The sequence below is a fragment of the Triturus cristatus genome, chromosome 1_2, assembly GCF_964204655.1.
Source record: "Triturus cristatus chromosome 1_2, aTriCri1.1, whole genome shotgun sequence".
Classification (NCBI taxonomy): Eukaryota; Metazoa; Chordata; class Amphibia; order Caudata; family Salamandridae; genus Triturus; species Triturus cristatus.
The window spans coordinates 87,231,911-87,247,834 of record NC_140580.1 but is presented as its reverse complement, the minus strand read 5'-3'; the positions used below and the strand labels follow the sequence as shown (position 1 = coordinate 87,247,834).

The following is a 15,924-nucleotide window of genomic DNA, read 5'->3' as shown; positions in this document are numbered from 1 at the left end:
AGCTTACCCTGTTTCACATTGGGGCAAGATTTGTGGCTGCATTGTTGGCCCCGGGGTGCCGCAGTGAGGGCCCCTTTTTAGGAAAGAGATGAATTTGACTAAATTATACCTGCAGCACCACACCAGTGTCCAACCTGCTGAATCTCTTTTTGGGTCTGCTGCCACTTCCCTTGCAGCCAATCCGGGCTCTCATTACTGGATTGGGTGAGGCATGGGACTATGGATTTTGTCAGCCTCCCGCTGTATTCAAGCTCTCTCCGCCCCACCTGTGCCTTGGCACCCACTGAGGTGTTTTCCCAATTTCTGGACACCCACTGACTTCACCAGCAGCAGCTATGGGATGGGCACTGTCGCTGCTTCCCGCAATGGAAATCCTGACTGAATCTCGGTTTTCCAAAGGAGCAGTCACCACCACTTCGAGCCCACTGTCTGGTCTCTGCATGGGTATTTCCAGTACTTCATTCCTGCTGCCAGAGCCGTCCTCTGTTCCGTCTGAGGTCTCATTCCCTGGCCAGCTCTATGGGCCTAAGTCAAGCACAGGATATGTACGACATGTCGAATAGCTCTGTTGGAAATAATATCATCTGAGTACCTTGCCAGGCATTCATCACGCTAGATCACTGTAAACAAGAGAGCATGGGCCACTATATTCTTCAGTCTCTATATGTGCCTTGCTCTGAATTTAATGTTTCTGAACATTAACATCCCTCACAAGCCTTCCCACATGTTCTTTTAGAATAAGTGCAGTGGCGTAACATAAGCCCCTGCAGCCCTGCGGTGTAGGGGTTGGGGGGGGGGGGGGGGGGGATGGTGGCAAGAGCTCCAGCGGGCCCCATCAGCAAAAGTGGTAGGTTGTGGGCCGAGGAGGTGGGCCCCCTCCTGTACTTTGTAGGGCGCCCCCTCAAGTTTCGTTACTCCACTGACTGAGCCAGTACTAACTCCAAATTTAGCATCTATATAGCCGTTCTAGCAGAACATTGTCTTATCTGTTGACCAAGTGGGCTCCCATAAAGGCAATATCACCATGATTGAGGAACTTTTCCAGCCCAGTGATATTTCCAGTTCTCTTCTTCCTGCTTAACCCCTTCCATGCCCATGACGGAACGGTTCCGTCATGAGCATCGGTTGAGCTGTGCTCATGACGGAACCGTTCCGTCATGGCCCCGCCCGCGCTCGAACCCTTCAGCACCGCGGGGGAATCCGCGCAGCGCTGAAGGGGTTAATATACTGAACCACTCGAGCACACATCGCTCCAAATTGATAATGTTTTCTTAAATCATCCCTGACAGATGGATCTGTTTTCATCTGCTAGTGGTGATGTTTCAAGCTTGGGGCTTGTATAGCAGTGCGCCATTAAACTGCTTCCCTTGTGTGAGCAACGTGCCCTAATTCCTTCATACCAAAGTTTAGGAAAAAGGTTGTAAGTGTGACACATATACTTGCAAGTAAGAATTTCATCCATGCCAGGATTTGGTGGGCAGAAACGTTCTGCTAACATAACATCTTGTACTACTCCCCCTGGTGATTTTATCATTTTGCTGACTATGCTCATACAATGGTTTTAAAATCCAGCATGTTGTCCTCTGGCAGCAGCAAGATCCTCCCCATGAAGTTCAACTTAGTTCCCACGAATGTGAAGAAGGCAGATAGACCATCTGTTTTATAATATTTTTGTTGCAAAACTATTGAAGCTGTTTAGGACAGTTTAACGCCAGACGGTGCCCCCAGAGAGGAAATAATCCAGGTGGTTAAATTTCCTTCAGAGGGGCCGTGCTAAATGTAATGCCCACTCCAGGATCGAGATAAAGATCTCAAACAAAGAAAAGGAAATCGAGAAACCCATGTGCATGCTTTTGTCTAAGTGCATTTCATCCCTTGCGTTGGAACCCAAGAAGTAGAAGTGCAGTGGGCAAGTCAGCACTCGGCAGAAAGTGTATTATGGACTTCAGGAGGGCTTGGTGAGCTAGTGACCTGCAGTGATCTTCAGGGCAACAATCAGAATCCAGACCAGATCGATTCCATTTTAAATCTTTCCAAAACATAAAATTGAGTACCATTAACGCAGTTTATAGTAGCTGTTGTTTACAGCACTCAGCATTTAGAAGCAGCCAGAGAGCGTCATGAAGCGCTATAGAAATAGCACGTTCTGCCACCTCACCAGCAATGCCACCTGAAAGAATGAAGCACATATTGCAGAACTCTGCTCTTAGTTTAACCATTCTTTCACAGTTTGCTGTGCAGTAGGAAGGGTGGTGAATGAGCTTAGAATTTCCCTCCTTGGATGCCATCCCCAGTGCAGAAGGCATAAGCCTCTTTCCATAGTGGGGACAGGAGGAACAGGGGTGGAGGCCATCCCTGGTTATCTTGGTGATTCAAGGTGTGTGTCCTGGCAGGAAAGGTCCAGAAAGAAGGAGCACTGCGGACCTCCCACTAGTAGTGCAAGGCTTGATTTCTTATCCATTAAGTAAGCCCAGGTGCTGTTGTCAGCCCTTTGTCCGTGGAGTCACCCTATGATGAACTACTATAAACCATACAGCAGATATAGGTACGAATCTTCTGTCAATCTTTGACCAAACCTTCAGACCTTCATCCTTTGATATCTCAGGCAAGGGCTTGACCCTTGTAATGCCCCTTTCATTAGGTCTAGTCGAGGCGTTAAGGGTATCACGCTCTGTTCTTTGAACATCTATTCTTTGCATGACTCTGCTCTCACCCCTGGCACCGTTATGTTTTTGCTTTCTACCTGTTACTGACTATGCTAGGGACCCATATCTTACCAGCTGTGGACCCATGTGCTTTTGGATACTGTTTAAGATTTAGGCCTCCACTCACAATCCTCATGGGTCAGTGTTAGGAAGGAGCTTTCCATTTAAAGATTGATTGGGTGGATACCTTGCTGGTGATTTGTGGCATTTGTCTGTGATATTTTGAACCTTTTGGTAGTTGGCTGTCTAGGTTGTGTGTGCAATTTCATATGTAACTCTTGTTTCCTTTGATGGTCCACTTTTTTAGTTTCTGGTCATCCAATATGTTTTATTTTTTTACACTTTCATAGCCCCTTTCCACCATCTGTATGGTTCAGTTGCCGGGGTGTCTATAATTGCTTGGCAAGAGTCAAAGTGGTTTGCATCAGGACACACTGCTATATCTCAAGAGTTTTATTTGGCCTTACCCGTATGTCTACTTGGGCCGCAGTTTGCTTGAATTTGTTCTCCAGTGACAAGCATAGCCAGTTAAATGACACTGTCTCAGAGCAAGGATGACTCCTTCAGGATCCCTAAATTTTCACATTTGGCACGAAATCAGGGTACATGAAGGGAACGTAAGAAAAATAAGGGTATTACACCTACACATGTACCTCTTTAATTTGAACATTTGAGAATACTGGGAAAACGTGGATCATACAAAGTATTCTAAATTAAATTCCACACTGATCTTAGAACCATATACTGTGGAGCTGATTAGGAATAGCTCTCCTCAAGGAAAACTGCTAACAGAGAGAGCGGGAATATTTGTTTGGCATGTCGGTAATCGCAGTGAGGCACACTTTCCCAAGATTAAGTTTTGTGCTATACCCAATCCTTGAGATAGGAAATCCTGGAACTTATATAGCAACTGCAATGTTATCTGCAGATGATGTCATTAAGGTCACGAAACCCTAATTCACATTGTTTTGGTCCAGTTTTGGATAAGGAGCATGAAACATGGTACTTGTAAATGTAGTAGTACTGTGTTCATCCACTCGCTAGATGTGACATACAGTTTAAACCAAGAGATGCCAGATTTTTATCAGCTGCTAAAACGTCTCACCAGTGTTAAGGTGGAGTAAACACATTTGCGATTAACTACGTTTGTTTGGGAAATGTCACTGTTGTGGACTAGCGTGTGTTTGTAAATCCTTGTCGCGGCACATAGATTGGTTTTCTTCATTTTTTATTTATATTATGTTGCATCCTACAAGACAGTGCAGCTGTCTGGTATGCGAAAGACATCTTAGGGAGTTTCTGAAAGTTGACCTGGGAATACATTCCACCCGTTGCTTGCCATTGACTTTGTGGTATGGAACTCACATTTTCTTGCTTTCCATTTGCTGGCTTAGGCTCTCCAGGTTCACTTTGTCCCTCCTGATGCCAAAACCCTATTTACCAGTAACCTTCCAAGAGCTTCCTTTCTGTAAACAGACCTTATCTCATCGCATTTGCTGTGCATGCAAAGATCGAGGTCAAATGGCAAGCTGTGTCTTCATAGGAGTCTGGTGTTTACTTTGCTTTCGGCTGGCTTTAAGTGAGAGCGTATATAGGAAAGAGGAATGCAGATTGCTCTCCCCATGGAGTAGGGGTGTCATGGTTATTTAAGCCCCTTAGCTGCTGGGACTCATCCCCACCGTGCTTAGCCCTTTTTTGGCTATTTGGGATAGTTCTTGCTTGGGGTTCCATAACCTTTTTTCCACATGAGGTACCCACAACAAATTTGTCTTTTTTTCTTTTTTTACAACATCCTGGGGAGGCGAAAGGTATCCAGGGTTTGGGGGGACTGAGAAATTAACCAAAATATAGCAACATGTTGGGCTTTTTGGGGAAAATGGGAAAAAACGCATGCAGATAAAATCATCTGTCAACTAAGGGATTGCGGTTCTAAAATTGCAATCTTCACAGCTTTCAGGAATAGGAGACTTTGAATTAGAAAACCATTTTTTTGGCATTATCCTGGAAGAAGCCCATTTACCTATTTTTTGTGTGCTTTAAACCTCCTTCTAGTTGTTGGTGGAAACGGATGTGAAACCCATTGTGGATCCCGGAAAGCTATACATTTCTGAAAGCTAGGCAAAAATCTGAATTCAGTAAGTGGTCATTTGTGTACATCCTTCAAGGTTTTCCTATAAAAAGTAAGTTGAAATAAAGAAAATATTGAAATTGAGTTACAAAATCAGCCATTTGTGTCTACGTTTTCATCTGTAATTTCTTCTTCCTATGGCAAATTTTCTAAATCAATATACCGTTACGTCCGCTGGACCCTTCTGGTTGCGGGGATATATATGGTTCTCCAAGAACCTGAGGTACCCAGAGCCAGCAACTGAGCTGCACTGTACAACGTTTTTTCATTATACACCGACAATAAAGCAATTTTTATTGTAAATTATAAAGAATGGAAAAAGGGTATGAAGGAAAACTCTGTATTTCTGAAATGTACACCAGATTCTGAATTTATGAGCAGTGTTTGTTTGTACATCTCTGAAATTATGGCTACCCATACTAGAATGTGTTTCAGAGGGCTTTTTATAAAATGTCTTCTGTGTTACACACTTCCTTACATTTGAAAAGCACAGACGTAGAGCTATTCAATTGGTTATAACGAATGTTCTACTATTATGTATTCACACAAGTCTCCTAATAAAATTGGTAACCCACTTGTGTAGCTGGGCCTTGCGCCTACGACACAAATCACCCCAAAATGTAACTTGGGAGACACTATGTTTCTCTTAGCAGAAGGCAAGTATTTTAACAATGTGATTGCTTTGGATTTTGGGCCCCAGCACAGATGGCGCCTAGGGAAGTTTACCAAACCAGCACATCTTTGAAAACTAGACAAACGGTGGAGTCCAGGGTGAGGTTATTTACGTGGCTCTCACCAGGTTTTATTTACCCAGGATCCTGTGCAAAGCGCAAATTTGGCTTAAAAAACATACTTTTCTTGCATTTCTGTGAGGAAAAGTTCTGGAATCTGCAGGCAGTCGCAAATTTCCTACCACCAAGTGTTCTCACAAGTCTCCTGAGAAAAACGGTGGGTAGGCCAAGTGGGGTAGCATTTTCCTCGTGACAAGTGGGGGAACACTGGGTTATAGGAAGTATGTGTATCCCTGCACATTCCTGAAGTTTACATCCCAGAAATGCAGGTAAAATGTGTGTTTTTATTCAATGTTACATCTTTGCAGGGTATTCTAGGTAAGAATATGTTAGGTGATCCACGCAAGCCCCACCTTCCTGGACTCCCCCGGGTGTCTAGTTTTCAGAAATGTCTAGGTTTGATAGGTTTCCTTACATAGTCACTGAGCCCGGGATCCAAACGCAGGTGTCCCCCTTGCAAAACCAGGTAGTTTTGTGATAGATAATTTTAATGCCTCCTCAATATGTTTTAGGCCCTTCCTTGTCACGGGCACTTGGCCCATCCACACAAGTGAGGTATTATTTTTAATGGGAGACCTGCGTAAATGCTGAGTGGTAGGAAATTTGTGCCGGCCCGGTCATCCCATAACTCTCCCACACAGAAATGAGAGGAAAAATATGTTTTTGGTAATTAATTACATTTACAGGGGACTCTGAATAAAAAAACCTTTTGGGATCCACTCAAGACTAACCACATACTATTCGCTTGGTGACCCGTTTCCAAAAAGATGTGTGGGCTGAAGGTGTTCACTACAGAGAGAGTATTCACGGACGGTAAAAAGCAGAAAAAAACACCAAAACATTATTGTACACCCATCAACTAGTCTATGAATGCCTTAATGGTTGGATTTGGCACAAGGGTAAGTAAATGGTTCATAAAAAAACGTTATTCATCAATGACTTCACAAAATAATATCCACAAAAGTCATTGTTAATTATTTCAACATCATATCATAGAACCACTGACTAAGCTGTAAAGCCACAGCAAGGCATCAACTGCTTTACACTCCATTCACACGCCTTTCATGTTTTACACACAGAAAACCATTCACACTGCCAGCTGCAGTCCCCACTCAATACAACATTTATATTTACAAGCAGTGCCATTCAAAGGGCAAACACTCTCATACGGCAACAGGACTAACAAACAAGTCACACCTCCAAGCACCCAAATGCCAGACAACTGACAAACATACCTCAAGCAAGACAACACAGATACTGGCTACCAGCCAACACACTACCATTCTACGCACACCACCAGCCAAACAGCAGTACGAGTGGCTGCCATTAGTCTGAAATCCAGACCATTCAGGCAGTAAAGTACACGCATTAGTTGAGGAATTTCACTAGAGCAGAGGAACATTTTTGATATGGAAGCCTTCACTAACTTTCTAAGGAATCTAACCTGCTGAGATTACTTACTGGTAATAGCATTACTCTGAGTCCTTCTCTTGCAGTGACGACTCACTCAATGAAGCCCCTTTGTCTCCAATCCCAATCCTTTACCATAGATAAAAATACCCCCCCCCCCCCTCCAAACTTCCTGTTCTGTACCAAAGCCTAAAGCACCACACAGTTAGACTCGCCGAAAAGGACGGGAGGGATGGCCTGAGTCATCATGGCGAGAGAAGGATTCAGACTAATGCTATTACCGGTAAGTAATTACAGCATTACCCCTTCATCCCTCTCGCTATGATTCGCTCAATTAGAGATACCAAAGCCAAAAGGCGGCCAGGACAACCTCACAGAAAATGCAAAGATAAGGCCAAGCCACAGGCAAAACCAAGGATAAGACGGAAGCCAGCACCATGGAACCCAACAACCGGCACCCACCAGATGCGAAACCGCCCCCAACAAGGAGACACAAAGGGGAAAGAGGCGTCCCCAAGAGGCAATCCAACAGAGTGCCAGCAAGAAGCAGAAGAAAATGAAAGACAAGGAGGCACCACAAGCTCGGGTACCACCAAGAACATACCAGGCCACAAATACCAGGGAAATAGACAAGATAAAGAACCAAGAGCAGTCAGCCGGCAACCAAAACAGCACCAGCAGGGTGACAAGACAGGACACACAGACCCCAAAGGCGGGAACTAAAGAGCCCTCAAACCCAGATGCAAAGCCCACGAGCACAGCATCAGAGGGAGAGGCCAAAGACCACCAGATCCCCGCAAGGGGACTGGAATCCAGAAAGGTCTCGCCCCGGAGGGACCCAGCTCTGGAGGCAGAGAAACAACAATTGGCACTCCACTTGAACGTGCACAGCACGCCAGCGTGACACAGAAAACTCCGCACAAGGGACATGGCATGGGAGAAGAAGCCCCCATTGACCAACATCCGACAAGAACGGGCAAATGGAATGCACCACAGGGGAAGAACAGCCAGCAGAGTAGCCAACCCACAGGCACCAAACCAGAGACAGGGATACAGGCTGTACGGCAGGATTAGGAACTAGCAACGCATGACTCCACAACAAAAACACAGAAGCGCTCAAGACCAGGACAAATGGACAGGAGCGGAAACGCTAGCAGGCAATGCCCCAGCGAGGCTGCCTGGTCGCCAGAGCAGACCGGAGGACAGACTACTGCAGACCACCAACCTCCAGGCGAACCAGAAGACTCAAAGGCAAACAACCCCCAGGAGAGAACGAGGTCCAGCCAAGAAGAGGAGCCAAAAGAAAACCACCCTAGGGAAGGAGGCAACAGCACAACCCTAGCTGCCCCAGCAGAGGACAGCAGAAGAAAGTGGGGATTCTGGAGCCTACCAAACAGCGTGGCACCCCCAAAGGCAACTGAAGACGGGCAGCCAGAGTCGTCTAAGTGGCTGCAACCAGAGAAAGCGACAGGACAGGAGAGGGGGATGTCACAGACACCCCAACAAGAACAGCAGGTACCCATCCAGGAACCCATCACGACGAGACAAATATACAAGGACATCTGACGCACATACCCCAACAGCACAGCCCGAAGCGAAAAAACCTGCCCCAAGAAGCAAGCCGTCAAAGTCCCACATGAGGAAGACCGGGCACAAAACTAGATGCCAGGAAAAAGACTGACAGGTCACCACCCACAGGCAAACCACCGGATCCGAAGGCGAAAAGCCCCAGGAAGAACGAGCAGAACGAGCAGCAGTCAACGGGTGGGTCCATGAAGGAAGAACCAGGCCTGAAAGTGGCAACAGAGGCACCTCTCATCAGGGAACACGGGAAGCTGAAGACACAGACCATCGCCCTACCAAAGTGGGAGAAACCCCACTATGTAGAATCCACCAGAGAGATGTGCAACAGCTCAAACAAACACAGTTGCACTGAACAGGGATCCTGCCTCGAGCGCAGCAGCTCACAGAGACACCCACCGCCACAACCCCCGTCAAGCCGAGAACAGCGGAAGCGCTGAAACGCAGGTGAAGGGCAGACATGAGACACTGCCCGGCATCCATCACAGGAGCCCTGCAACCCGGGGATGCCGAAAGCAGCTACCAACATCCTGCTGCACCTCAACCAGTAAAAGAGATGCACCACCGTACCAGGCCATTGGAAACAGTGAAGCCGCACAAGCACCTCAAAGCAGAGGCAGAAACAGGCAGCCATCTCCCCAGGAATGACTGCCCAGGAACATGCACAAGCAGCACGTGGACCAGCCAGGGCGATTCACGGCAGAAAATGAAATGGACCAAACAGCACAGCTGGACACCAGAGCCCACACCCCTAGAGGACGGGGAGCAAGGCACCAAAAACGGGGAGGGAGTCCAGAAGGCCACCAGGGCCCCCAAGCAGCGCCAGCAGAGACACCAGAGGATGGAGCTGCCAGGCCAGCAACCACTGAAAAGCAGGGATGCCACCAAACAGCCGAGGTGCAGCAGACTAAACACAGGACGATCGCGTCACAAGGCGGATCCGTACCCCAGTAGGCCTGAAACACATAAGAAGGGACACACAGAACCAACAGAGCCCTAAGGCCCCAACCCGCAACAACCCAGACCACAGACCGAGAACGCAAGCCTAAAAGCACCAGGCATTCTGAACCAGACCATCCAAAACATCAAACATGGAAAAGGGCGGCAGCTGGCCAATGACACACAGGCAAGACACCCAGCCCAATGCTGCAGAGGGCACTACAGCACACCAGAGGCGCAAAGAGATGCACGAACACCAATCAGGAAACCAAATACCAAAGAGGTAGAGGTCGCCATAGACCTGCACTAGCTCCAAGCCAAAGCCGGACGCCGGACCGAGGAGAGCCCGAGACCCAAGGAGAAGCATGCATGAAAAGCAAACGCAAAGCAGGCACCAACCAGCACTCGGCAACCAGACACACCCCCAGCCAGCCGGAAGGAGGCACCGCACTCCCACACCCGTAAAAGGAAAAACAAGGAGGAAAGCCCAAGCCCGCGGCACAGCAAGCAGGCGGCTGGACATGGAACTAGGCACGTAGCCCACCACAAAGACCCCCACACACACCGAGGCCCCAAAGTTGACAAGCCAGGAGAGCATAGCCTGCCAGACAACCAGGCCTATGATAAGCAGCCTCCCGGCCCACAAGCCCATGGGTGCGGCGGCGTAGCAAAGGCATGAAGTGAAAAAAATATGCAGCAGAGGAAGAGGCATGAGAAATAAAACCGAAGCACAAGCCCGCCGCACAGCAACATGCAGGCGTGCAAGAAAACCAAGCTTGCAGCCACCCAGACTGACCCCCCCACAAATGGAGGCCAAAAGCGGCCACAGCAGAGCCCATCAGGCAACTTCCAAGACATGCGAGGAAAGCCAGAAGCGTAAGCAACGTGTCCACCACCTGCCAACGCATGCAACATCCGGGAAGGCAGCCAGGTGCTAAGTGGTCCGCCGAAAAATGAAGTATACACTGGCCGTATAGAAAGCACCGCAGAACTCTGACCGGGCAATCCCTGGCAGATAGCCACGCCCACCCCAGCCGGGGGAAGGTACAGCAGGACTCCAGCTGAGTGTCCCAACTCCGGAAGCCCCACAGCCCCCACAGCGTATCTTGCTGTTGTTGCCTTTGCTTTTATGTCAATTTTTAATATATCGTAACTGTTGCGCTTTTTGTAGCCTAATTATCGGGGGACTTAGATAGGTCAAACCTGCACTTTAAAATTTGGACAACTCACCTGCATTTTGCGGGATTTAGTTAGATTCCAGGGGACTACTTAGGACGCGATCGCGGCGTCCTGGCCGCCATCTTAGGTGAGGCTCATTGGATCAGGCCGCTTTCGGGCGCCATCTTTGGTGGGTCTAGAGGTGTGTCCTCGCAGGACTCCCGCGCACTGGGCAGCATACTTAAGGAGTCTTCTCGCTGTCTCAGGTAGACCTTTATACCTCGGCGCTAACGCGTATCTTGCTGTTGTTGCCTTTGCTTTTATGTCAATTTTTAATATATTGTAACTCGCGCTGACAATTCTTGCGCTTTGCGCTTTGCGCTTTTTGTAGCCTAATTATCGGGGGACTTGGATAGGTCAAACCTGCACTTTAAAATTTGGACAACTCACCTGCATTTTGCGGGATTTAGTTAGATTCCAGGGGACTACTTAGGACGCGATCGCGGCGTCCTGGCCGCCATCTTAGGCGAGGCTCATTGGATCAGGCCGCTTTCGGGTGCCATCTTTGGTGGGTCTAGAGGTGTGGCCTCGCAGGACTCCCGCGCGGATTCGCTCTATAGTATATAAGGGATGTGTGTACCAGCGCGCAGCGTTGGCGCGCAGCGAGCGCGACGGTGGCGCGCCGGAGGTGCGCCAGAGGTAAGCCCGTTTGCGCACGTTCGCGCACAGGTCGTGCCGGGAGCCGGGGACCCTGTACCATCGTCTGATGCTCGGCTCACGTATACCAGAGACTTGCTGTTACAACTCAACCCAGGTACGGCTCTGTGCCGTCAGCCTCATGCCACCACGCGGTGTATGCAGTCCCTAACGTGCGGTCTGCTGAACGTGAGATCTCTGAATAAACATCATATGGAAATTGCACTACTCATAGAGTCTTGTGAGTTAGATGTTCTGTTTATGACAGAAACGTGGACCAGAGCGGATTGTGCGGTGGAACTAGGGTTAGCCTGTCCCCCCGGTTACAAGATCAGACACATCCCACGGGAGGGAGCTAGAGGAGGCGGTGTGGGTTTTATTTACAGGGATTCGCTCGATGTTTCAATGCTTGACACCAAGAGTATCTCGGGCTGTGAGACTCTGGCCTTCTCCTTGATAGGGCAGGGTGGCACTCTCTATTCTGGGTTGTTGTGTTATCTGCCCCCTGCCAGCACTCTGTCATCTACGAGCTCTCTAACACCCATGCTAGGACCTTGATTCTGGGAGACTTTAATCTGTGTCCTGATGGACCTACAAGGTCGGTCCTCTCGGACCTGGTCCAGGCCTGTAGCGACATCCACTTGCAGCAGCTGGTGCACTCACAGACCCACACTAAGGGACACACTCTTGACCTGATCTTTGCTGATGCTAGACAGGTAGTGGTCCGAGACATTCTCCCTCAGTGTTGGACGGACCATGCCCTAGTTCTTTTTTCTGTTGCACTCCCTATGGTAACAACTGGGAGTGGAAGTACCGGTACTAGGACTAAAACGGGCAGGCAGTGATCGAGACTGCTTAAACAATCTTGCCTGCCGTCTTTGTTGGGTGGGGAAATCCCCTTAGGGAATAGTGTGGATGCAAGTTATGAGTGCCTCAGCCGGAAGATCCATAACTCCCTGGAGGAGATGGCCCCCCTGCGTAAAATCAGGGACAGATCCAAGATCGCAATGCCTTGGTTTACTGCTGAGCTATCGCAATTGAAGCTTTGCTGTAGACGTGCGGAGCGAGTTTGGAGAAACCACTATTTAGAATCTGAGAAAGCCCTTTTTAGACAGGCCCTACTGACTTATAAAACGCATATTAAAGGTGCCAAAGCACGATTCCTTGAGGAATCGCTCTTAAACGCATCGAATAAAACGCAGGCCCTGTTTAAGATTGTTGGGGATCTCTCTCGACCTACCTCTGTGGCTAACGACATCCCTGCCTCTCAAGCCCTATGTACTTCTTTGGCGCAGGCTTTTGAAGACTAGATCGCTTTGATTTTAAGCAAGCTTACTCCGATGCCCACTCTTGCTATCCAGCCTGTACGGGGTTCCATTCTAGTGGCTGACATGGAGACGAAAGGGGCAGGTGGTGAACAGGCACAGTTGGATAGTTTTCCCCTTCCGTCCTTTGAGGAGTTCTGCCGGCTGGCTAATAGTGTAACCTCTGGCTCCCCTCGGGACCCTTTGCCACACAAATATTGGAAAATATTCCAGATGGAGCTTTTTCCCCCGCTGTACGCTATCTGCTGCCAGTCTCTTTCTTTCGCACGTGTTCCGGAGTGTTGGAAATTAGCAGTGGTCTCACCTTTGTTGAAGAAGGAAACTCTGGATCCCACCTGTCCAGCAAATTATAGACCTATATCGCTGCTTCCTTTTCCCATTAAGATTCTGGAGAAACTGGTTACTACACATCTGTCCAGTTTTATGGAGACCAATTTCCGCCTGGACGCGTCTCAATTTGGTTTTAGACCAGTACACGGCACGGAGTCTGCCCTGGTGACAGTTTTGGATGACCTTCGATCGCGAGCCGACATTGGACGAGCAGCCTTTCTAGTGCTGCTCGACATGTCGGCCGCCTTCGACACGGTCAACCATGACATCCTGGTCAGTAGACTCGAGGATGCAGGGGTGAAGGGTTTGGCTCGTGACTGGCTGATCTCTTACCTAGGAGACAGGCGCCAGGTAGTGGCTATGCCACTATTCCAGTTGGAGATTAAAGCGGTGGAGCAGGGCGTCCCGCAAGGGTCGGCCTCAGCCCTATTTTGTTCAACCTCTATCTCCGCCCTCTGGTGAGTCTGATTAAATCATTCGGCATTTCGGTTATTAATTATGCCGATGATACGCAGCTCATCTTTTCCATCGAGGGTAAGGATGCGGTGCCTCTGGAGACTTTCCATCAGTGTATGGCGTCAACTGCAGATTGGCTGAGGCAGAATTCCCTGCAGTTTAATAGCTCCAAAACAGAGGTATTACACTGCTCGCTGGACCGTGTTCCTCGGCCTCTGCCTCCTGATTTCTGGCCTACATCCTTTCAGGATGCTCCCTCGGCAGCTGTCTCCGCCAGGAATCTGGGCGTAGTGTTTGGGCCTAATCTCCAATTGGACCTGTTTGTGAATAAAACTGTGGCCACTTGCATGATGCTGCTCCGCATGCTGTGGAAGATTCTTCCGCTGCTGCCGGCTCATGTTCGGCCAGAAGTGGTGCGTGGCACCATATTGAGCAGGCTGGATTACTGCAACGCACTATTGCTGGGAGCTCCGGCCAACCTGGTGGCTAAACTACAACGTGTGCAGAATATGGCGGCCAAGCTGGCTCTCTCCCGGCGCCGTTCTGACTCTTCTTCCACGGCGTTAACTGATGTTCATTGGCTGCCTGTCCCACAGCGAATTATCTTTAAAGCACTTTGTCTAGTGTTTAAAGGACTTAATGGGCAAGGACCTGCTCCACTGCAGGAATTGTTTCAGTGGTATGTGCCCTCTCGATCCCTTCGGTCATTGTCAGCACACCTTGTGGTAATTCCGAAGGTTATGAGGGTTCGGATGGGCGGGCTTTTAGATATGTGGCAGCCAAACATTGGAATTCTCTACCCCTGTCATTGAGAAGCTCCGGGGATTTCCCTTCTTTCAGGAAGGAATTAAAAACATATCTTTTTCCTAGGTTAGAATAAGTCCCTCTGATCGCTCTGTGTGTTGTCAGTATAATTGTCTAAGCGCCAGGATACCCTTCGGGTGACAGTCCGCGCTATACAAATACGCGATACATACATACATACATACATACATACATACAACTTCAGCAGGAACAAAGCACTGCAGTCCTCTCGGACGGGCAGCCCAAAAGGACACCATGGGCAAGGACCTGCTCCACTGCAGGAATTGTTTCAGTGGTATGTGCCCTCTCGATCCCTTCGGTCATTGTCAGCACACCTTGTGGTAATTCCGAAGGTTATGAGGGTTCGGATGGGCGGGCGGGCTTTTAGATATGTGGCAGCCAAACATTGGAATTCTCTACCCCTGTCATTGAGAAGCTCCGGGGATTTCCCTTCTTTCAGGAAGGAATTAAAAACATATCTTTTTCCTAGGTTAGAATAAGTCCTTCTGATCGCTCTGTGTGTTGTCAGTATAATGGTCTAAGCGCCAGGATACCCTTCGGGTGACAGTCCGCGCTATACAAATACGCGATACATACATACATACATACAACTTCAGCAGGAACAAAGCACTGCAGTCCTCTCGGACGGGCAGCCCAAAAGGACACCGCCTACGTGGAACCCGCTGAACCGGGAGCAGGCACAGACACAACTCGGGAGCTGGGGAGAAACGGAAAATCCAGGCCGCAGCACCCCCACAGAACACTCACAAGGAGAGGCGTGGAGCACTAAATTCATAAGGGGAGTAACACCCAACCCGATACATCCAGAAAAGCACTTCATGATTCTCGAATTTGCAACAAGAAAAGAATAACCTCTGCAGGCCCCGTCAATGTGGAACGACAGTACCCTAGCATCCCCGCATAGTGAAAACACCACCATGATTCCCCATCGCAGTATCCTGCGTCTAATGTAATACAGGACGCCCTGTCTGGCCCCTACTGCAGACACAGAGCAGGATGGAACCTGAAAGTCCCCGGGGTGGGTGATAATCCAGAGGAGCAAAATGAACTGTACATCATAGTCCGCAGAGCCGCACGTTAATGATATAAACTCAGACTGATAAAGAAGAGTGGAGAGTCACCTGACCTCTTACAGCTAGTGACATTTACAAGTAGTCACAAAAAGAAACGGGAGTTCAAAGTACAAACTTGCAGCAAGCAAAATACACCATGTTAATGAGGAGGACTCCCAAAGAAAAAGTATTTCACCTATCCCTGCTTCACAGAGTTGAATCCATTAAATAGGAAGAGCTAAACCAGCCCCGCAACGCCACGGCCAGCAGAAGCAGGCCCAGCCACAAGCAAGCAGGCCAGGGAGACACCGTCTTCCCGGCACCCAGCTCACTCCCCCAGCCAGCCGGAGGCAAGCACCCCAGACCTCCGGTCCGGCCCAAAAAATTTACGTCCAAAAAGAGACAGCCCTGACGCACAGCAGGCAGCCTGGCCCCCGTACTCGCCTGAAACACTGCTGCACGCGTCCCGGGTGACTGCCAAAACAAACATGGCCAGCAAGCAGGTCAATGTGAACTCCCCAACCCTGC

At 48.9% G+C, this 15,924-nt stretch overlaps 1 protein-coding gene across 11 annotated transcripts in view; it reads left to right on the top strand.

The window, feature by feature from the left end:
• PLEKHA1 (pleckstrin homology domain containing A1) overlaps nt 1–15,924 on the top strand; it is a 420,928-nt gene that overhangs the window by 10,075 nt on the left and 394,929 nt on the right. For 3 of the 11 annotated variants that reach the window (XM_085602496.1, XM_085602470.1, XM_085602533.1), the window contains exon 1: nt 4,757–4,840. The exons of the other annotated variants lie outside the window; for them this stretch is intronic. The gene's annotated coding sequence lies outside the window, so the exon portion shown is untranslated. Of the gene's footprint in view, nt 1–4,756; nt 4,841–15,924 lie in introns of those variants that run through there. 11 annotated transcript variants of the gene reach the window in all.